The 25,075-nt window shown below is 43.7% G+C and overlaps 1 protein-coding gene across 5 annotated transcripts in view; it reads right to left on the bottom strand.

Annotated features, from left to right (window-relative positions):
* LOC122811506 (AP-2 complex subunit alpha-2) overlaps positions 1 to 25,075 on the bottom strand; it is a 2,640,839-nt gene that overhangs the window by 1,998,535 nt on the left and 617,229 nt on the right. The gene's annotated exons all lie outside the window — the stretch shown is intronic.

The raw sequence follows: 25,075 nt of genomic DNA, 5'->3' as shown, positions 1-25,075 counted from the left end.
AGATGGCAACCTGTTTTCCTGAAGTCCATTGTTATACTGAATAAAAATCTTAGAATCCTGTGCAGGTTCATGTAGTACAAAACGTACCCCACCCCTTTTTTCTTGGTAGCTGGGAGGTTGTAGAAGACAAGGGTAACAGTCTGCTTTAAGCTGGATTCTACAGCTACTTTAGGCATAAAAAATTTATGGAATGTTACTATGTCTGTGGCAGATAAACTAGCTTCACTGACTGTTTGCAGCTTCAAAATCCTTCTGGCCGAACTAAAATTGACCAAAAACTGAAATCTGAGTCAGCAGAGGTAGCTGGGTCTATTTCTTTAGAATAAAACATAGGTCCCAGAAGGGCAGGGATCTTCAACAGAATGTGCCTTTAAGGAATGTCTTGCATACTTTAGAGGCTGCTAGCAATGAAAAGTCACTACACTGGCGAAAGTCACACATCCATCCACCCAGACACACAGATAGGCAGACACAGACGCAGACAGACGCACAACCCCAGACACACACACACACACCCCTAGACACACACCCCCCCACGACACACACACGACACCCCCACCGAGACACACACACACACCCACGAGACACACCCACCCACGAGACACACACACACCCACGAGACACACACCCACCGAGACACACACACCCACCGAGACACACACACCCACCGAGACACACACACACACACCCACCGAGACACACACACACACACCCACCGAGACACACACACACACCCACCGAGACACACACACACACACCCACCCAGAGACACACACACACACACCCACCGAGACACACACACACACACACCCACCGAGACACACACACACCCACCCACCGAGACACACACACACACCCACCCACAGACACACACACACACACCCAGACCCACACACACACACCCAGACCCACACACACACACACCCAGACCCACACACACACACACCCAGACCCACACACAGACCCACACACACAGGCACACACACCCAGACACCCCCCCGAAAATGCACAGACAGGGACTGACACAGAGAGGCAGACAGAGAGACACAGACAGGCAGACAGAGACAGACGCAGAGACAGAGAGACAGATGCAGAGACAGACGCAGAGACAGAGAGACAGATGCAGAGACAGACGCAGAGACAGAGAGACAGATGCAGAGACAGACGCAGAGACAGAGAGACAGATGCAGAGACAGAGAGACAGACGCAGAGACAGACGCAGAGACAGAGAGACAGATGCAGAGACAGGCGAGACAGGCATGAGACAGGCAGACGCACTCCAGACGCCGAAAAAGCACACACCCAGACGCGCACACCCACACACAGACACACACCCCAGACACACACAGACACACACCCCAGACACACACACACACACCCCAGACACACACACACACACCCCAGACACACACACACACACACACACACACCCCAGACACACACACACACACACACACCCCAGACACACACACACACACACACACCCCAGACACACACACACACACACACCCCAGACACACACACACACACACACCCCAGACACACACACACACACACCCCAGACACACACACACACACACCCCAGACACACACACACACACACACCCCAGACACACACACACACACACCCCAGACACACACACACCCCAGACACACACACACACACACCCCAGACACACACACACACACACCCACCCCAGACACACACACACACACACACCCACCCCAGACACACACACACACACACCCCAGACACACACACACACACACACACCCCAGACACACACACACACACACACACCCAGACACACACACACACACCCCAGACACACACACACACACACACCCCAGACACACACACACACCCCAGACACACACACACACACACACCCCAGACACACACACACACACACACACCCCAGACACACACCCCAGACACACACACACACACACCCCAGACACACACACACACACCCCAGACACACACACACACACCCCCAGACACACACACACCCCAGACACACACACACACCCCCCCAGACACACACACAGACACCTGATCAGATCAATCCAGTAGCCCTGTCCTTTATCTGGTCTGTCTACCCCTCCTGGACGTACTCCACCATGGCTGAGGAACTTTAGGCCACCCTTGGACCACACAACATTCACCACCATGGATTTTATTTTTTTTCTGTTGTGATGACTGACTTTCATTCCTTCTCTCTCCTGCAACTGCTGGTATCTCCAATGGGAGGTAGTGCAAAAGGAATGGGCTGTTGTATCACCCCACCACTGCAGATCAACTGACCACCCCCTTCCTTTTCTTTGGACCACACCTTCTGTGTTGCTGGCCATGGATCATATGTGGGGAACAACCCTTATGACTGCACTCACCCTCCAGGATAGGCACATCTATCCCTCAATTCCAGCACCCCAGATGCCCCAGCAGTTAATTGAACCTAGGTTGCCTACGGCATAGTCAGGGCTTTATCCCTCTACTCTACAGTGATGACGTACTTTAATGAAAGTTTGATACAGCCACAAGAACACAGGCCATGAACAAACAGCTCAAGCTATGTATTAAGAGATACTGGTGAACAGACGCTTGGTGCTGTCGAATCCCCGCCAGCAATCCAATACATGAACCTTTTCCACTTGTCTTTGCTAGCAGACGGACTAACAATTTTTTCTTAAAAGTCTCTGCAAATTCATGGTTGATTTATTGAAATATTTAGCTTGCCTGATGACTGGGTAGATGAGCTGGTCCAAAGACCCTTTTCGATCACAACCCAGGCCCATTAAGGGCAAGAATACAGAGTTTTCAAATTTTACAGTAATAGCTTTAAGACTGCCTTGGATATACAATATGAAATTAATTCTACTATGTAGTTTGTTTTCCAGCTGCATAAATTATACCATCTGACTTCGTTATAAATATGGCTAACAATAATAATTTAAGGAAAACAGCATTGTTAAGTCTTAAAGATTGTTGTGGTACCCCTGTGCCCCTGTAGCTGCAGGCTGCTTTCAGAAATGGAGAAGCTACACTAGCAGTTTGAGGACACTGACGTCCTGATGGGGACTTCAAACAGGAAAGAATTTAAACCCCCTTCTAGCCTGTGTGAATCCAGCACTAGAAAAAAGTTTGAACAGGTTACTAATGTCCCACCAGGATCAGTCTTCCTGCAGTGGTTTGTTTCTATATGGTTCTGGGGAACAAGGGAAAGACAAGGTATCTATAAAGTACATCCCCTGCCAGGATTCTATTAGTGCATTCTAGACTGCGCTGTGATGGGCCAGAAAGGAAAATAACTCAGGATTTTCATATCTGGGGTAGATACAAACAGACTGGATGCCTTCACTTACAAACTATCTTACTCAGTAGGATTTTATTAGGAGATCACTCATGGGGAAGGAGAATGGCTCTGCACAGTCTTTCTGACAATATACCTGACTCTCTCAAGTTGTGTATTGCCATAAGGCATCAACCATGGTTAATTACACACTCCAGAACACTGATGGCTTTGCAGGACGGGGGGATGAGCAGGGTTCCCCCACTTACTGGTGCACTACTCCAATAAAATACAGTGGTTGACTGTGGAAACAGACACCCTTTGGGTAAGAAAGATGAATGCTGATAGGAACAAGAGGACCACTCTGAACTCCCCTAAACATATGCAAATTGGACCTCCTGCATTGTCCAACAGCCTTGCGCTATTCTACCTTGAAAAGTACAGTTGTGTACACTTAACATAAATGTAGATGTTCGAGTGTCTTCACTGTTGCAGTCATCACATTTGGGTTATCCCTGCTGGGGTAGCCCTCAGCTGGACTGAATAACAGAGATTTAGTATTTCTGCGTCGGTTGCTGTCACTTGAAGACTGACATCAGGTCATCAGGGGTATAAAGAAAGGCATCTGACACCATTACATCAGTTTTTCTTGTCCTAACTGGTCAGGAGCCCCTAAAGTAGGAGGCCAGGCTCTTGTGGCAGGACCCCACCAGTGGAAAAAATACCAATATGTCCCTTCGAAGGAAAGGAGAACAACAAGGAAGAAAGGTAACAAAAAGAAAAAAAGGGGAAAGGAGGAAGGGAAACCAGGACTGCAACAGTGAAGACACTATCTACATTTATGGTACGTGTACACAACTGTACTATGTTCATGTTTCATTGTTGCAGTCATCACATTTGGGTAGATTCCCAAAGCTTAGGAAATGGATGGAGGCAGTCAAGGAAGCTAGGGGCTGGCTAGCATGCCCTGCAAGACTGCAGAGGCAAACTCTGCCCTGGATTTAGAGAAGAGAGGCAGGTGGTAATGTTTGGTAAAGTTGTGAACAGATATCCAGGTGGCAGTCTCCAGGATGTCCCCTGGTGGGGACCCCACTGAGGAATACTGCAGAGGTGGAGGCTGCTCTGGTGGAGTCAGTCCTAACCCCCTTGGGGGGAGGCTTGCCATGCTGCTTCTAGCAGAAATGGATGCAGTGTGCTATCCATTTGGAAATGGTTTGCTTGAAGATGGCTTTGCCCTCTGCCCTTAAAACAAAGCTAACCAGCAGTTGATCAGATCTTCTGAAGCATTTAGTCCTGTCCAGATAGTATCTGAGCTATCTGTGCACATCTAGAGAGTGCAGAATCCTTTCCCCCTTGCTCTGAAGGTTAGGAAAGAAGGTGGGTAAAATGGATGGATTGGTTGAGAGCCACACTGGATACCACCCTGGGCATGAAGGATGGATTAGTTCTAAGGGATACCCTGTCTGCATGGAAGATTAAGGGTTCCACTGCCATGAGTGCTTGCAGCTCGGACTCTTCTGGATGAAGTGATGGCCAGGAGGAAGGCAGTCTTCCAGGAGAGAAATTTTACCTCTGCAGAAGCTCATTCGAATGGAGGCAGGGTGAGCTTTTCCAAGACAAAGTTAAGGCCCCAAGCCGGTATGGGGACCTCAAATTGTTAGCCCCTCTGAGAAACTGCTTGATCAGAGGGTGTGAAAAAAGAGGCTGCTCAGTGGGAAAATGAGCAGAAATAGCAGAGGCATGAATTTTTAGAGACAGACCACTGTGTAGTAGGTCACCTAAGTAGTCCGGGATGGAGGGCTGTGCCGTACTGGCTTCCCTTAGCCTGAATCCAGGTCCAGAACCTTTTCCATTTATCTGCACAGGACTTTCTGGTGCTAGGGCATCTGGCCTCTCAGATAACATCCAGAATCTGTTTAATGAGGAGGGCAGATTGGTCAGGTTATAAGCCAAGCTGCCAAACAGTGTCTGCAATTGGGGGTGCATGAACTCCCCTACCCTCTGGGTTAGGAGGTTGGGAACCTGAGAGAGATTCCATGGGGGCTGTGGGGACAGGCTGCACAACAAGGGGTTCCAGTGCTGTCTGGGCCAGTCTGGAGCTATGAGAATGGTCCTTGTTTCTTCCCCTCTTATTTTGATCAGTATCTTGGGAATGAGAGGTAGGAGAGGAAAGGCATAGACCGAGAGGTTTACCCACGGGAAGGACAGGGCAAGCCTCCCCCCAAGGGGGTTAGCACCGACTCCACCAGAGCAGCCTCCACCTCTGCAGTATTCCTTCCATGCCATGTAGTGATGCTCCCTGGTGCAGAATTTGTTGAGCTGATGGTTGGTGTGGGAGGCAAATAGGTCGACCTCTGGTTCCCCATTTCTGAGTTATTAGTAAGAAGGTGTTTCTCTTGAGCTGACATTCGTGGGGGTCCAACAATTTTCAGCTTAATTGGTCTGCTAGGGAGTTGAGAGAGCCTGGCAGGTATTGTGCTAACAGATGTAGATGCATGGAAGAGGCTGTGAACCAAAGGGTCATGGCCAGCCTGCACAGTGGGTAGGAGTAAATCCTTCCCTGTTTGTTGATGTACCACATCACTGTGGTGTCTGTTTTGATCAGGAGAACCCCTGCAGAGAGAATGGGTTTGAAAGTTATCAAGGCCTGCTGCACAGCCGCAATCTCTCTTAGACTGATGTGCAGGGGGATTTGCTTGAGGTTCAATTGGCCTTGTATGCACCTGCCATCCAGGTGTGCACACCAAGTGTTGTCTGGTGAGTCTGTGGTGAGGGTCTAGACGGCGGGGTGTGGGGAGAAGGGCAGTCCCTTGTTGTGGGAGCAGGCTGTTGCCCACCAAAGACATTCCTCCCTCAGGCAAGAAATAATAGGTAAAAGAGTTTCCAGATCTTGACAGTGTTGACACCAAAGGCTCTTTAGGTATCATTGAAGTTTCCTCATATGCAGTCTGGCATATGGGATAAGGAGTATGCAAGATGCCATGAATGCCAGGGCTTGCAGGATTTCCCCTGCAAAAAGCTGGGGCCTGGTGGCCAGTTGAGAGAAGAAGTTGATAGGAAACGGTTTCTCTGGTGTTAGACAAGACATCTGGGATGCTGTGTCCAGACTTGCTCTCAGGAAGATTATCCTCTTGGTGGGCATCTGTTTGGATTTCTTTTTGTTGATTGTGTACCCTAAGGAGGTTAGCAGGTCCTTTACAAAGGCCAGGTCTTTGAACAGCTATTCCTGGCTGTCTGCCTGAATAAGGCAGTCTAAATAGGGATAGATTTGAATATTTCTTTGCTGCAAAAAGCAATGGCCGGAGCCAGGCATTTTGTGAAAACTCTGGGAGCAGTAGATAAGCCAAAGGGAAGTGCAGAGAACTGAAAGTGCTGAGATCCAGCCCTGAAGCGAATATTTTTTTCTGCAGGACTCCCTAATGGGAATGTGGAGGTAGGCCTATTAGGTCCAGGGTGACTAGCCAAGTGTCCTTGGACAGCATGGGTAGCAGCTGCTGGAGGGTGAGCATTTTGAATTTTGAGACCACCAGGAAGGTGTTTAGAATGGACAGATAGAGGATGGAGTGCCAGGTGCCCTCTTTTCTAGGTACCAGAAAAAGTCTGGAGTAGAAGCCTTGGCCTATCTGCTCTGCAGGAACATGTTCTACTGCTCCCAAGGAGAGCAGGGTATGCATTTACTTTTGAGCCTCTGCCCACTGATTTGGTGGTAGACCTGGGAACCCTTTCGGGCTTGGAAGGGTGTGGAAGGAGAACTTGTACCCCTGAGACACAATCTTCAAAACCCATTGATCCTTGGTAATGGTGGCCCAGGTGCTTCGAGTGAATGGAGAGTCTTCCTCCTACGGGTATGGGATGGTGGACAGAGGCGAGGTGGGGGTGGGGGCGGGGGGGGGGGGCGAGTCATAGTAAGTTTATGCCATAAAAGAGTGGCTTAGAACTCCCTGGTTTTGAAGTGGAGGCAGTCCACTGCTTAGATCTCTTCAACCTATGTGACTGCTGTCTTGGAGGTCTGTTTCCATGGGGACTAGGATAGCCCTGTTTACTAGGTGCAGGAAAGGACCAGTGCTTGGAAGGAAAATGCCTGCTAAACCTAGGGGGCTGTATCTGTAAGAAATCTTTAACAGTCTGCAGAGATTTTGCTTTTTCTTTCATCTTTTTAACACCTCTTCTGCTTTAATACCAAATAAAGTTATCTTTGTGCAAGGGTGCATCCAACAATTTTGATTTGACATGGTCTGGCAGGGGTTGTTCCTTAAGCCATGCATGTCTTCTAATGACAGATCCAGTGACTGCTGCCCTGCAAGAAGCTTCTAGGGCATCAAAACCGCAGTGCAAAGTGCGATTAGTTACCAGCAGACTGCATTAATTCCTGTAAATCTTTAGATTCTGCACATGCAGGAAAGGAGGTAATTTTTTTGTTTAAGAAGTTCCAAGGTATGTTGCTGATATTTAAGCATATGGAACTGACAATGGAGTGCCCTGAGAGCAAGAGTACCTGAGGTGTATACTTTTTTACCTCATCTGTCCAGTGCTCTGGCATCCCTGTCTGAGGGGGTGGGATTCTTAGCTGAAGTAGCTTTAACCCTTTTTGGGCCTTGAGTAATGACATCAGGGTCCACTGTTGGGTTTTTAAAGAGATATTTGTGAGAGTCAAGGACTCTGTAGTACCTGTCTGGCTTTCTAGGAGTGGGAGGGAGGGTATCTGGAGTCAAGCTGGATTCAAGGAAGACATCTACCACATCTAAGACTGGGGGGGTGGCTAAGGGCTTGTGCTGTGGAAGGTCCAGGAACACTCAGTCACTTTTAGACTGTGGGTAGTCTTGACTCACCCATTTGAAATGCTCCCTTAGAGTATGCAGGGTTTCCCCAAGGGAAAAAATCCTCCGGGGGAGAGGCTGAAGGAATAGAGTCCTCTGCATCAGAATCCTGGTATGTAGAGGGGATGCATGTATTCATAATCAGATGCATCAAATTCATCTGACTCTTGTTCAGACAAAAAGTACAGTTTTGTACCTACCATAAATGTAGATGTTCGAAGATCCACATTGCTGCAGTCCTTACTTATGGGTAGTCCGCTGTCCTCGGTCGGCCCGAATACCAAAGTATTAGGCTGACGTCGGTCATGGGCGCCTAGATCTGACATCAGAGCGTCAGGGTATAAAGGCGCATGACCGACGTCATATCCTCAGTCTTTTCTTGCCCCAGATGTCAGAAGGCCAAACCAGAAAGGCCACAACCAAAAACAGAATACCTCCCAAAAACATGCCCAACAACAACCATCACCTAAAGCATAGCACCAAGTCAAACTACAGAGGGGAAGGAGGGAGGGTAATTGGACTGCAGCAATGTGGATCTTGAACATCTACATTTATGGTAGGTACAAAACTGTACTATGTTCTTCATCTCACATTGCTGCAGTCCTTACTTATGGGTAGAATCCCAAAGCAACGGGAAAGGGAGGATGGTAAAAATCATAAAGCATTAGGGGCCGCTAAAATGCCCTGTAAAATTGCAGTGGCAAATCCAGCCCTAGACTTAGAATAAAGAGGAAGGTGGTAATGTTTAGAAAAGGTATGCACTGAACTCCAAGTAGCTGCCTCCAAAATGTCTTTTGTAGCTACCCCCCTTATAAAGGCCGTAGAAGTAGCAGTAGCCCTAGTGGAATGAGGCCTGATTCCAGCAGGAATCTCCTTACCATGATGGGAATAACAGAAAGAAATACAAAACCCAATCCATTTAGAAATTGTTTTGAAACAGGTTTACCCTGTGAACCCAAAGCAAAAGAAACAAACAATTGCTGAGACTGTCTGAACTCCTTGGTTCTGCTCAAATAATAACGCAACTGCCTGTGAATATCCAAAGTATGCAAAATTTTCTCCCCTTTATTTTGGGGGTTTGCATAAAAAGTAGGCAAATGAATAGTTTGATTTAAGGCCACACTAGAAACCACTTTAGGCATAAAGGAAGGATTAGTACGCAAAGATACCCTATCCTTATGAAAAATCAGGAAAGGCTCCACTGCCATGAGGGCCTGTAATTCAGAAACCCTTCTTGCAGAAGTAATGGCCAACAAAAAAGCAGTTTTCCATGATAAATACTTTAACTCGGCAGTAGCTGCAGGCTCAAAAGGTTGTAGAGTAAGTTTTTCCAACACAAAATTGAGATCCCAAGCAGGAGTAGGAGCTCTACGTGGGGGTCTTATATTCTTTGCCCCTCTAAGAAATTGCTTAAACCAAGGATGAGAGAATAAAGGAGGGTCACAATCATAGTGAGCAGAAATGGCTGCAGCATGGACCTTTACTGAGGAGAAAGACAAACCCTTGTCCAATAATTCAGTAAGATATTGAAGAACAACGCTTAAATCAGGTTTGGAGACATCAAAGTCCTTTCCTTTGCTCCACATAAAAAATCTCCTCCATTTATCAGCGTAAACTTTCCTGGTACTAGGCCTCCTGGCCTCCAAAATAACATTCAAAACTTGTTGTGGAAGCTGAGACCCTCCAGAGTCTAAAACAGAATATGCCAGGCTGTTAGATGCAGAGACTGAATCTTGACATTGAGGAAGTGACTGTCCTCTTGTGACAAAAGGTGCGGAATCAAAGGCAGAGGCCACGGAGGTTCTCGTACTAAACTCCTCAGTAGTGGGTACCAGTGTTGTCGAGGCCAATCCGGTGCTATCAAAATCATGGTTGGCTTGTCTTGTCTGGCCTTCAAAAGTACCTTGGGAAGAAGAGGCAGAGGTGGAAAGGCATATACATGCAGATTGTTCCAACTGAAAGATAGAGCGTCCACCTTCCAAGCTGTGTGATGAAACATTTTTGTGCAAAACTTTGGCAACTGGTAATTTAGTGGAGAAGCGAACAGATCTATGTCTGGAGTTCCCCATAACACTGTCAACTGTTGAAATACATGAGGATCCAATTTCCACTCGTGAGGATCCACTATTTGTCTGCTCAATACATCTGCTAAGGAGTTCTGTGCTCCTGGTAGAAACCTTGCCTGAAGATTGAGGTGTAGATTGAGAGCAGTTTCCCACAGAATCATAGCTTGCCTGCAAAGAGGGTAAGAATGGATTCCCTCCTGCTTGTTGATGTACCACATGACAGTAGTGTTGTCTGTTTGAATCAACACCTGCCCTGGACGAAGTAAATCTTTGAAAGCCATCAATGCAAACTGGACTGCTAACATTTCCTTCAAGTTGATATGCAAATGTTGGAGTTTGACAGGCCACGTGTTTTGCACCCATTTTCCATTGAGGTGTGCTCCCCAAGCCTTGTCCGAGGCATCTGTCGTTAGAATCTGACTCGCCTCTGGCGGGTCACAGAGAGTCCCTTGTTTAGGTGACATTCCTGAGCCCACCACAAAAACTCCTTCTGAATGCAAGGTATTATCTGAATGACAGTGTCTAGATCTTGGCAGTGCTGTGTCCACACATTTTGAGATACCATTGAAGCTTCCTCATATGCAATTTGGCATTGGGAAGCACCAGAATACAAGATGCCATGAACCCCAAGGCTTGAAGGACTGTCCTTGCAGTCAGCCTGGACCGTAGAGACATTTGCTGGAAATAAAGAGAAAGGCTTCTTTGTTTGTCCGGGGTCAAAAAGCCATCTGGGAAGCTGTATTCAGTCTCACACCCAGAAAGCACATGTCCTGAGAGGGTACTAGACTGGACTTTGTTTCGTTCACAGAATACCCTAGGCATCTTAACACTGCCATCACATACTGTAGATGATGAAGAAGTTCGTCCTTTTCTTGTGCAATAATCAGACAGTCGTCCAAATAAGGATAAATCTGTATTCCTCTTAGTCTGAAAAATGCTATCACTGGAGCCAGAACCTTTGTGAACACTCTGGGCGCAGTAGATAAGCCAAAGGGCAATGCAGAGAACTGATAATGTAAATTTCCAGCCCGAAAACGCAGGTAACTCCTGCAACTGGGCCTGATAGGAACATGAAGGTAAGCCTCTGAGATCCAGAGTAACTATCCAGTGATCTTTTCCCAACAGAGGTAAAAGCTGTTGTAAAGTCAGCATCTTGAACTTTGGAATGTCCAGATAAGTGTTGAGGATAGATAAATCCAAAATTAGTCTCCACGTGTTTCCTTTCTTTGGAACTAGAAACAGGCGAGAATAAAATCCTAGGCCCACTTCTGACAGAGGAACTGGCTGTATAGCTCCTATTTGAAGAAGTAAAGAAATTTGTCTGTGAGCCTCTATCCTTTGCCGAGGAGGGACGTCTGGCATGCCTTTGAAAGGAGGCATGGTATGGAAATAGAACTTGTAACCTCGGTTTATAATGTCCAATACCCATTTGTCCTGGGTGACTAAATGCCAATTTTGCTTGAAAAGAGCCAACTTTCCTCCCAAAGGAGCTGCCAGGCAAGAGGAATCTGGCAGCTGAAAATGCAGGTCATTGGGCCTGTTTACGAAAGGACTGGCCCCTGCCCTCACCAGCAGATTGAGCAGGCGAACTCCATTGTCTCGGCCTGAAGGTACTCTGAGCTCTGCCCCTACCACGCCTAGATCTACCCCTAGACTGAGAATCAGAAGAAGGGTACGCCCACCCCTTAGTAGGCCAATTTCTACTAAACTTTGGAGGTTGTACCTGCAAAAATCTTTAACAGTCTGCATAGACTTAGCCTTGTCTTCCATTTTCTTTAAGACTGACTCCACAGGAGGACCAAACAAAACTTCAGACTGCAAAGGGCATCCAGAATTCTAGACTTAACATGCTCAGACAAATTCTGATCCTTAAGCCAGGCGTGCCTACGAATAACTGAACCAGTGGCAGCCACCCTAGAAGAAGCCTGTAAAGCATCAAAACCACATTGCAAAGAGTGCTTACCCACCTGTTCAGAAACATGCACTAAATCCTGCAATTCTTTACACTCTATGCCCTCTGCCAAAGCATCCACTTTAGATCTTAGCTGAGAAAGGAGGAAATTCTGACACTTCAACATATGAAACTGGCAGTTCAAAGCTCTCATTGCTAAAGTAGAAGAGGTATACACCTTCTTACCCCATCTATCCAAAGCTCTAGCTTCCTTATCCAGAGGAACCAGATTCTTAACAACAGAGGCTCTAACACCCTTAGGCCCCTGACTAATAGTTTCTGGGTCCGCCCTAGGACTCTTATACAGATATTTATGAGCCTCAGGCACCCTGTAATACCTGTCCGGTTTAACTGGGGCAGGAGGCACAGAATCTGGATTAAGGGAAGCTTCCGAGAAAACATCTGAAACAACATCCAAAACCGGAGGTATAGCTAAGGGTCTATGCTGTGGTAAAAACAAGAACTCCCTAAGCCTCTTCCGGGAATCAGAGTAATCCTGTCCCTCCCACTTAAAATGCTCCCTCATGGAATGGAGAGTTTCTGAAAATGAAAAATCCTCTGGAGGAGAAGCAGAAGGAGTGGAATCCTCTGCATCAGAATAAGGAGGGAAATCTTGAATGTCCTCAGTAGAAGACTCTGAATCATCTGAGGCCTGCTCCAAACTTTCCAACTCTGGCTCCATCCTGGGCCTCTTATCAGGAGGGGGCATAGAACCTCTAATTAAAGTAATCAAATCCTCTGCCATTTTAAGCATGTGCTTTTTAGGCACAGACCCTGAAGAACCAGAACTGACACCAGAGGAAGGCAAAACAGACCTGCCCTTAGAAGGAGCCTTAGAAACAGTAGCAGAAGGCCTAACCACCTTAGGCATAGAAGGGAGAATAGTAACCTGAGAGGCCCCTTCAGCCTGGCATGCCTCCTGAGAGGCCACATCTTGTAAAATCAAAGTTTCCCCTGGGACTCAACAGAAACTTCAGCCGGATCCACCTGTTCAGCTGTAGCTTCTAAAGGTCCGGCGTCCAAACGGACGAATCATCCTGCCTAGGCTTTAAAGATTTGTCTTTGCGCTTCTTAGTAGAAGCAGGCGCCGGAACATCCGACGGCATATTATAGTTACACCTCTTGCCAAAGACTAACCTAGCGCAATCTAACCTCCGCTTTATAGTGCGCTTATTAAACCTAGCACAAAACCGACACCACTACGCCGTGCTCCGGTCCCAAACAAGGAATACAAAGCGAGTGGTAATCCCTATGCGGTATCTGTTTCCCACAAGAAATACAATTATTCACTTTTTCTGACATCCGGTATGTAACTGAGGCAAGAAAAACAAAATATTCCCAACGGGATACTTAGCCCAACTTGGTATCGGTCTGAAACCCCGAAAACGAAAAATTTCAGAACGCCGAACGGCACTTGCAACTCTGCTTCTGCATCGGACCATGCGGCAAAAAAGACTGAGGATATGACGTCGGTCATGCGCCTTTATACCCTGACGCTCTGATGTCAGATCTAGGCGCCCATGACCGACGTCAGCCTAATACTTTGGTATTCGGGCCGACCGAGGACAGCGGACTACCCATAAGTAAGGACTGCAGCAATGTGAGATGAACATCTTCTGGAGACATATCTCTTTCTTTTTGAGGGAGTGGCTTGGCTTCCCCTAATCAGCATGATAAGGTCCTCTGCCATTCTAAGCATTTGTGATTGAGGCAAGGGAGCAGGCACCATAGAATGGCTGGAAGGCAGTTTCTTGGGGGTGGTTCGACCTGTGGTACTAAGGAACTCTGTTGGTTTAGAAAGAACGGCAGCCGTGAAAGAAGGCGTCAGTTTATGTCTGGATTTGGTGTTGCAAAGGGGTTCCTCGGAAGTCGGTGCCTGCACAGCGGCTCTGGACCCATCCAAGGTAGAGACGACTGCAGGATCCTTAGACGAAGAAGAGTTCTGCGGCATACCAGACTCCAAAAGGGTCTCAGTATAGGCCTGCGAATTAACTGAGGCACATCAGGGGCTGCGAAAGCACCTCACTGAATTCCAGAGAGCTGACTACCAGCTTGGCGGTAGTGTCGTTGGAAGGTTTAGTCCTGTGCGGTCTGTCTCTCTTTTTTTGGAAAGTCTGCCGTCGGACAGCTTAAGGAAGCCATATCGGAATTCCAGGACTGTAAATGGGAATATCTGGCTATAATAATGGCCCGACAATGAATAGTTCTTGCGTTAAAGCACAGAATCGACAATGAGGGACGTCGTGGTCTGGGCCTAGACAAGTGATGCAGGAGGAATGGAAGTCCTGGTGTGCTATCTGCTTTCCACAGGCGAGACAATTAACTTTTTCTGACATTGGTTAGTGCAAGAAAAAAGGATCCCTAACGGGGTTACTTAGCTTTCGAAGCCTTTAACTTCAGTTTGGAAACGAAACTCGGGTATTGGCCGACCGGCACTTGTGCGAACTGCTTCTGCTTCAGGCTCCATGGCAAGAAAGACTGATGTAATAGCATTGACTGTCTTCCTTTACACCCCTGATGAACTGATGTCAGTCTTCAAGCGACAGCTAGCAACAGAGAAATACTAAGTCTCTGGTATTCAGGCCGGCCGAGGGCTACCCCAGCAGGGATAATCCAAATGTAATGACTGCAACAGTGATACATGAAGAACATCTGCCAGTGAACCCTGGATAAAGGCATCTGCTGAAAACAAATGTGATAGCTCTGAAATCTTTAAGAAACTGTGTACTGTAAAATAGGGGGAATGGAGCCCCCAATGAAGGAGCTGCCTGCATCGGGGGAATGCAGCCCCCAATGAAGGAGCTGCCTGCATCAGCCTCTTGGCAATCCTGTAGGACAGTGATGTGTGTTGGTGCCTCTGTAACACAAGGATCCACAGCAATGGCCCTAAATTCTGATGCACACTGTAAAGTATGACGGATGCAATGTAACCCAGAAACATCGGAAGCCCAGTGTCCCCAGTGAGCCAAGTAAGACCTGTCACACTGCCCAAATAGCACAAATTGAAAGTTTACTGATTGTGTGTGGAAGACTAATCACCTTGGGTACATAGATTAATACTCGTATTACAGCACTGCATGATCAAAGATAAGGCTTGTGTTATCAATCTATTCCTACAGGGTGCAGCTAGGAGCCATAGCCAAAACAGGAAAGTACCTTGTTAAACTGCAATATATGATGAGCAATGTGCTGAGACTGAAGGTGGGCATCTAAACTAAATGACTGACTCTGGCCCAAAAGCATATATAGCTCCTAGACTTCTAAGTGATCCTGCCAGGGAAGAAGTTCCCCTGGAGATCAAAAGAACACATCCAGTACTCTTGACAGATACAGGAAGCCTGACTGCATGCAGACCATCTAATTTTCTACTTTATTATGAATCTGTTAAGATCACAGAGATCAATATAGACTTCAAAGACATTTGCCTTCTCTTCACTGGCTCCAGGAAGAATCTGGAATAGAATTGTTGACCTATCTTGTCTGGTGTAACTGGATGTCACCTATTATTAAGCAGATCAGGGCCACCTGTCCAGCTTGCTTCATTTGACAGGGTGAGATATCCAGCAAGGACTTGAGCTGAGAGATTGTGAAACTGGGGGTATTTATTTAATAAAAAATAAATAAATAAATAAATAAAAAAGCTATAACAATATGGGAAAAATGGATCTGTTCCTTTGTGAAGGAAATGGAGGAGTGAACCAAGCTGTACTAAACCTTTACTGAAGAAAAATGTAAGCAATTTCTTGACAGACAAAATGCTATGCTGAACTTGCCTTCCCTACAAAGTATATCAGCCATATAGAAAAACTATACATTTGCAAGTGTTGGAAGGTAGTGCAGTCTGTAAGTGACATTAACTCTTATGTTTATAAATACACATTGCTTGAAGTGTAATCCTTAAAGATGCTTTTCTAGGTCAAAAGGATATCACCTTACTTGGAACACACCACTTTCATTTTAAATTCCTTGGCTAAGAGCATTTCCACTAGCATATATACTTTTCAAGCAAAATGCTTTACTTTTATTAAATTACAGATGCCTGTGGTGAATTTATTTAATAATGAATTTAAGGCATGCATACCGAATGCCCCATCCTTCTGGGTCTTGGTGCCACAAAAGCATGACAATCAACTGCCAGGCTCCCAACTCAGTGCTCCCTCCAACCTCAGTAGTACCCCTGGCTTTCAGCTGCTGGCAGAAAGAGCAGGAAAAGTACCTATTTCTCTATTCCACTAAATGACGATGTACATTTGAGTTTCAGACTCCACAGTATTCAAAAAAATGCATCCTAATACAAACAGTTATTCCAGCAGCTTTCGAGGTTTATAAGTGCAATATTTAAAATCCATCCCAACTTTTGAGCACCCATCAGTTCAGATGCACAATTTATATGCTGCTGGAAGGCCAGTTACTGGCTGAAGGATGACCTGCAGATTCACTTCTAAGGAACAGTATATGTTTTCTTGATGTTAACCAAGTTGGTGTCAGAGTCGAGATGTACATAAGTAATCTTTACTCGGAGCTAAATCAACATGCAAAGATGTTAACATCTTTAGCCATAAAGTATGTATAACATCAGGAATCTGGGGTTTTACACTTAGGAACCTTATTTAATTCTCTCAATTTATTGGGGTATTCCTTCAACCCATTTCCTATTTCCCATGTTACTGTTTCTTACAGTTTCTTTTTCCTCCTCCATTCACTCAGCAATTTTTGCATTAAACAGAGGTATTTCCCACAGAATTTACCTATATCTTCTTTTGGCTGGGGTTACTACTGTTAATATTTTTTCATGTCCTCATAAAGTTCAAAAGTTAAAAAATTGCCTGTCGTGTACGTGGTTATATTTTCTGTACACCTTCTTAGCTTTTCTATTTCTGCCAATATTTTTGGTTTACTAGAATTACTATTACGCAAATCCTGCACTGTTTTAATTTGGTATGCAGCTTTTAATACAGCTAAAAGATTTGATGATGCATTTCTTTGGCTACATTTTTCTCGTAGTGATACTTATTTTGTTGCTTTATAGACCCCTCTAATCAATATTTCCCAGATGACAGTCTATTAGGTTCCCTTTTTTTTGTTAAATTTTCTATTGCGTGGCAAAGCTGATAGAATACTGTGCATTTACTTCTGTTATGTCAAAGATCACAATTACTGTTATCAGTCTGTTTCAACAGTCTAACACACTAACACTTTCTGCCTGCAGTCCATTTGTCTTATCCATTTTTTTTCAGATTATGAGGGAGCTAACAAACACCTCCTGAAAATTCTGGATGGATCACAGCTAAATGCCCTACATAGAAAAGGCCTACAGGACAGGCTGCAAACTGCACCGAACACACCTACATTTTGACATAAGGTACGTCAACAGTTCATAAAGGGTGGCAATCAAGCCATTACAATGGTTTTCAGCTTCCTGTCTCCCACACAATAATGCAAAATTTTACAATGAAAAAGAGTAAGAAAATTCCACATTTTGGCTCTTACGTGGAAGTGATTCAGAGAATATCTACCCCCAAAACAGCTGGTATCTCTGTCGACTGCACAAGGGGGAGCAATTAATGAACAAAACCACAACAAGGAGGCATCAGTTCCAAACATAAATAATACATTTTTAAACAGAAGTGAGAGATCCTCATCGCTGAGTCCCAGAAATTCAAACCAAAATTGAGAGTCTTACCTCTTATCTCAAGCTACAGCAATATCAGCACATATTAGTAAATATGCTGTAGGGAAACAGCCCCCACCACAGGAGGTCCAGGTGGCAAGAAGATCCTCTTACAAAAATGTTTCTTCACATTATAGCAAATTTCATACTGTAAATCAAACCAAACTTTCTCATTTCAACTGCTGAGACTTGCCACTATCTTGGAGGTTGTATCATGCAGAGTTACATTTAACACCTTTATTAACTTATCACTTAAGACACAGGCAACCATGCATTAATATAAAAGACGAAAAAAATATTAATGTTTCCAGTTGCATATATATGCATCACATATGTTCTTTTTTTAATAAATATCATCAGTCCGGCATTATATACATTGCTCAATTCCTGCTTTCCTTAAACCTCTCTCCTCCTCAGCTTTAGTCTGCATGTAATGTTCCCACAACTTTGTTTTACGTAGTTTGCTCCTTCCCTTTTCTAAAGAGACCACTAACTTTTTCCTTCTCTGTTGCAATATTCAACAGTTCAAACAGTTGGTTTAGACACTGATTCCCGTTTTCTAGTAATTGCATTTTTGGCAGTCACCAGAATTAAACTTAATAAACCCTACTGTGTCTACGCAATTCAGATCCCATGCTGTGGCTCAAAAGAATCATTTCCCTTAGTCACACTCATTAGCTTACACAATATTTCTGACGGAGTACACTGTAAGGAATTTTTCAAATCTGCCAACTCATTACATTCCCAAACGTTCCCAGTTACACTTCTTCTCCCTTAAAACCTCTAACATTTCCCATATAGCTGAGGAAAAATTCTTTGAAGTTGTCTTGGGGTAATGTCCAGATTTTCACAGAATGTCCAGAGTTTACCTCATAAATTTCCACCATTCCTCATAAAAATTTGTGGCTTTCTAGCAAATCACCGATGACTAAAGTCACTACATAATTACATACATTTGAGTTTCAGACTTCACATCCTTCAGAAAATGCATGCCAACACAAATCCTGAAATTCTAACAATTTTCTAAGTAAAAAAAAAAAAACAATATTTAAAATCTGTTGCTATTTTTGGGCCTTTGTCCCCCCCCCCCCCATTATTTCAGGCTTTGTCCAGATTACTTGCGTTGAGAGGTATGCTATGCAAACACTTCCAAGCAATAATCCCAAGCCTTATGGCCTTTTTTGTATACTTGGAAGGTATAACATGTACTCCCCATACTCCCACTGTTCCTTTGTAAACTGCTTATCCAATTTATCTTCCCAGTCTTTTCTAACCTCATCTGACTGCTTCTTATAAGTTAGTGTGCAATATCCTATATGCCCTATTATCTTTTTTTTTTTTTTTTTTTTTAACAGCAGTTTCTGTTCTAGATTCAGCTAAAAACTCTTCCAGATCAGTTATTTCACTTAGTACTCCCCTACCCCTTTCTTTTTGCCTATACTCAGATATCGATCCCTGGGAGAAAATGCAGTCTCTAGCCTGCAGTCCAAATGTCTTCTTAGCCTCATCCAATTTTATTACCTTTTCATCACTAGTTACTTGCTCCCAATACTTTGGTTCCTTTGACAGTTTTCTCCATTAAATTCCAGCCTCTCCTTGCCTATTCCTTGCAACCCCTACTTGAAGTCATCCCCATCAGCAAAACCTCCTTTCACCATTCTTGCGTTAGCTTACTCATTAGAACACAGTTTCTTCATGAATACAGTATTCTGTATGACTATTATTCTACTTAAGTTTTATCCAAAATCCCACCCTCTTATTTCTTGACCCCCCCATTTCTTCATCATCCCTTTCGACTTTGAATTATAACTTTCTGTTTCTGTTAAGTATATTACCCTTAATTCTATAGTTCTAAAAAAATCCCTTCAAATCAATTAATCCTACTAAACCACTGTTCTATTGGAAGGATCAACTTACTACACTTCACTCTTGCCCTTTTCCCCTCCCAGATAAAGTCTTTCAACTCTTTACTGTCCATAACCTCTCCTCTGGTTGATAAAAATACATTTGACCTACATATATAAAACTAATTTGCATTGCTTGTATCTTACTACTCATATCCTTAAACAGGAGCTTCCACTTTCTCAGTTTTTCGAATTTTATTTAACTTCATCCCATATATCCTTAGCTGTCATAACAAAAGCGTTTTTAATCCATACTCCTAAATACTTTATCTAATTGTGTCCCCATAAATATGAGTATTGCTGAAACAATTCACGTGTGAGTAAATAATTTGCAGCTGCAGCCTTTATCTTCACTAATTTTATACGCCATAAATACTTTAAACTGTCTCAAAATATTTCACAAAACTGGCGTGCCCTTTTCTGAATTTATCAGGTACAAAATGATATCTGCAAATAAAGCCAACTTTTCATGATTATTAACCCAATTATGTCTTTGAATTTCTGAGTCCCTTATTTTCTTTGCCAATGGCTCTAAATATTAAGCAAACAGAGAGGAAAGAGGACATCATTGCCAAGCTCCTCTGCTCAGACAAGAACTTATCAGAAACTAACCCTGCCACTTTAACTCTTGCCTCCGATCCCTCGTATTACCCTCCCAAATATCCCTGTTGTATCAAGGAATGCAAATGATTCCATTGCCACACTCAAAATCCCAGGCTACTCTGTCAAATGCTATTTGCATAAAGACCCACCAACAAAGCAGTATTTTCTTACATTCTGCTTCCCACTGGATCATCACTGTTCTATAAATATTGTCAAATGTTTTTCTCCCCTCAAGATCACACTGATCAATATCTATCAATTTTAGAAACACCTTTGCCATTTGTTTAGCTCAGACACTTTATAATCATGGTTTAAAATTTGAATTGTGCCTATATGAAGCTGGGCCTGACAGGTCTATACAATCTTTGGGTAGTACAGCCACCATAGCTTTCTTCAAAGATGATGGTGCATCCATTCCTGTTAAACAAAACCTTCCAGATCATAAATTTCTTCCCTCCTAACTTCCACAGGATTGCCATCTGTTTCTGGAGGCTTTCTGGCTGACTAATTATACACCATTGTTTTTATCTCATCTCTTCTATCTTAACTGTTAATTGTTACGCCTAATCTACCTCTAACCTTGGCATACTCAAGTCTTCAAGAAAGAGCAAAAATAGAAATATTTATGGATTTCCACCCACACTTCTGTGCTTTATACAAATTTTCATAAAATTTCCAAAATATCTCCAATACCTCTATAGGATCTCCAGTTATTTTTTCTTGATATAGGCTCCCCAAGTTTAGAGATAACCGTTTCGACTTTTTGTTGCCAAAGTTGTCACGCCAAGTCTTTGCGCTCTGGAGTTGACATCAATAAATACTTGCTTAACAGCAATCTTTCTAAACTGATGCATATTATCCAGATACTCCCTCATTTTCTCTTTAGCACTCTGCATTTGTGCCTCTTCTTATCCTGTGAGATTTCCCTTATACTGCAGTACTTTAACTTTTGTCAGCCCCTCTAAATAATTCTTATTACTTAACCATACTGCCTTTTCTTATTTCTACCATATTTTTAAACTCCATTTTCATTTTATCCCAACTCATTAGCTATAACTTTGGAAGAAATTTCCACCTTCTGTTATAACTCAATTTCCACTACCCTTTTCTTAAATTCCTCTCGTTTTAATGGCTATGTGGGAAAGCACCGTCTCATCTTTACTCCATTATCCTGCATTTTATCTTAGTTTCTATTGGTGCATGATCTCAAAGTTATTTCATGCGTGTCAAAGCTTTCAATTAAATGCACAGATTCCTGTGAAATATCATTTCTATCTAGCCTAGCCCTGTTGTTATACCTTGGGAAATATGTACATTTTCAGAACTCCTGCTACTGAATTAACTTTGTAAATACCAAATATTTTTATACATGCTCCCAGAAATATACCCTCTTTTGTGATACTGCCCTTCTAGATCTCCCAGATACAGCATCACTGTTGCAAATAAAGTTCCAGTCCCCACCTATAGTAATATTACCTGCTGAAAGCTGTTTTCTTGAACATTTTCTTAAGCTCATAACAGCAGTTCTTGGTGGAATAAAAATACATGCCAGTGTAATTCTCTTCCCTTGTTAATAGCCCTTTATCATAACCTTCAACTGTCCACATGTTCACAGAATGTCCAGACTTCTGCCTCAAATCTTTGCTCTGTTCTTCATAAAATCTGAGGTATTGTATACCAATCAGTGAGATGTGAATTCACCATATAATGAGACTTTTGAGTTTCAGACTTTATATACATCAGAAAATGCACGTGAACACAAAAAAGTTATAGTAGCATTCTAAATTTCTAAGAGCAATACTTAAAATCTGTCCCTATTGTTTGGCCTGTGCCCCTCCCCTCCATTTTTGGCTTTGTTCAGATTTATTCTGCATTAAGAGTGGAGAGCTATGTCCCTTACCACAAATATACCATCATTGCCCCCCTTCTATCACTATTTGAGCTCCTCTAGCAATTAGTAAAAATCGCTCTTCTCCTTTGTCCTTGATATTCTGCTGAATATTCATCCTGAAAGCCTTCCTTTACCAAATTCACATGTTCCTGTCCAAATGTATCTCATGCATTGCAATCTGCACTCTGCATTTCCTAACATAGTTCAATATGCCTTCCTTTTTGTTGATACCTGTAACGTCATTATGTTCAGAGACAATATTTATAGTGCAGCCATTATGATAAGTAGTCGATCTTGGCTATTACACAAGTTTCTTTTTTGTATGTGTATTTCCAACTTTGTTACATGCACACATTAATGTCTGGCAGGCTGTTTTTTTTTTTTTTTTACAGTTGTTCCTTGTCATCTCCATTGAAACCCTTATCATACTTTCAAGATATTGAAAGTATGATAAAGGGTTGGGAGGGTGGCCTAATGGTTAAGGTGTTTTCCTTACAAATACAAGGTGCAGGCTTTGAGTCTCACAAGGGATAACTGGCTAGGCTTAAAATGGCTCACAAGGGCAGTTAGCTTAGTACTAATCTATGAACCTATGAACCTAAGACTTTTTGTTTTTAATGAAAACCCTCAAAAAACTAAATACATTTTCAGTATACCCCATAGCCTATTAACGTAGGCCACACACAAAATTATGTACTTATGCAAAATTAAAAACAAAATTAAGTTTAACCCCCCCAGATGGGAACAACTGCCCCAAATCAACAGTGTAGCAACTACTCATGTACACAGACAACCATCTACTACCACCACCTAGGAACAGTCTGTGAAAGATGCAATTATATTAGGAACCTAGAGTCCAAACCCTCTCCACCTCAAGCCAGTGTATCTGGCACTGAAAAGGTTGTCAACGCAAAGACTACACCTCAACCACCACCCACATACCTACATATGCGGAGGTCCTCCACATATAAATACCCATACAAAGGAGACCTCAGAGGCAAAAACACAAAATCTCCACAGCCCTCCACATCACATACCACAAATAGTCCACACACCTGTGCCTCACAACCACTAAAGATTCACCAGAGACTCAACATATTAGTCATAGGAGACTCCATCGTGAGAGACACAGTTGTGCCTCTCACCAGGCTGGATAAGGAGAAAGTCATGGTTAGTTGTCTGTCAGGTGCCAGAATCTGCCATATCACACAGACACTCAAGTCTCTCAACAACAGGTACTGTTATTTTTATTTTATTTTACTTATTTTACTTTATATTTGTTGACCAGGATAGTCCAACTGGAGCCATGTCCATTTTCAGTGGAGGCCCGGGGAGATGAGCTCCAATTTATCAGATACAATAATACAAGTAAAACAAGAGTACACCAGTAGTATTACCAACGAATACATAGACAGACATGAGATACCCTTGGTTCTAGTCAGGAGAAAAATTAGCAATAAATAGTTGGGTTATTCACATTCATGTTGAAAGTTACCCGGGCTTGTTGCAGTGGCAAAGCCAGTTAGATGCCATATGTTGTTTGAGTTTAGTTTTAAATTGTCCTAGGGAGGAGAGCAAAGTAATATCACCTGGAAGTAAGTTCCAAGCTCTGCCTGCAGCGTTAGCAAAGAGGGCATCTCCAGCAGTGGTGTTGATTTTGACTGTCTGAATTAGAAGTTTGTTCGAGGATTGAAGCAGTCTTGGATTGCTGGGGGGGGGGGTGATAATATTTTGAAGGGCTGGTGTGTTATCTGGGTTATAGAGGATTGTGTTAGCCATGATCAGCAGGTTATATTGTATGAGACTGGGAAGTTCTAACCACCCAAGCTGTTTTAGATTGATGCAGTGGTGTGCTTTAAAAGGCATTCCAGTGGCAAACCTGGCAATATGATTGTAACAGGTTGACAGTCTATTTAGTACAGATTTGTTTAGACTGGAGAGAAGGGGAGGCGTATAAAAGTGTTGAGAGTAGATGAGAGCGAGCTATAGCCATCTTAGCTGGTGGGGTTAAGGAAGGCTTTTATTCTATACAGTGACCCATGTTTTTTATTGATGTTCTTGATTGTTTGATTTACATGTAGGTCAAACTTTAGGTTATTGTCAATAATGACACCTAGTAATTTTGTAGAGGGGTCAGGGGAAATTATTGTCCCATCTTTTGCATTTATGGTAAAGGTGAAGGCGGCAGACCTACGAGTTGGAGAGAATAACAGCATTTTAGTTTTTTGGGGGGATTTAGTAACAATCTACGTTCAGAGAGCCAATTTTCTATGGTATTAAAGGTGGACTGGGTAGCGACCCTCAAGTCTGTGGGAAAAGTAGCTGAGCAAATCAGGGTGGAGTCATCAGTGTATTGGATACAGCTGACGTTTGGTATGACTGTATACAAGTCATTAATAAAGATGGAAAACAGTAGGGACCCTAATATGGAGCCTTGTGGTACTCCAAGGGTGTTTGGTAATAGATTAGAGAGCTTGTTCTGCCATAGGACAGCCTGTTGTCTTCCATTTAGGTAGGATGTAAACCAAAGAAGGGCATTAGTATCAAGGTGGAAAGTTTGCAAGGTGTTGACCAGAAGTTGGTGATTCATGATTGTCACAATCCATGTTGGCGTGAATGACTTGAGACATACCTCTCCGTACTATATGGAGAGACACATGCCTAGCTTAGTAGGTTTATCTATGATTCCAGAGTGGGGGATAGTGTCGAAAGCAGTGGCGAAGTCCAAGTAGGCTGTGTGAACCACTCTACCCTCGTCCACGGCTCTGGAGACTGATTCAAAGTCGATCAGGTTCATGAGGCAAGATTGGCCCTTCACGAACCCAGACTGGATGGGGTCCAGTGTTTGAAGGTTGCCAATGTCTTTGTTTAAAAGTTCC

This window comes from Protopterus annectens, chromosome 9.part0, assembly GCF_019279795.1.
Source record: "Protopterus annectens isolate FY-2018-M chromosome 9.part0, PAN1.0, whole genome shotgun sequence".
In the NCBI taxonomy this organism is placed as follows: Eukaryota; Metazoa; Chordata; order Ceratodontiformes; family Protopteridae; genus Protopterus; species Protopterus annectens.
Note: the sequence above shows the minus strand (reverse complement) of the source record. Positions and strands in the feature narration are given on the sequence as shown.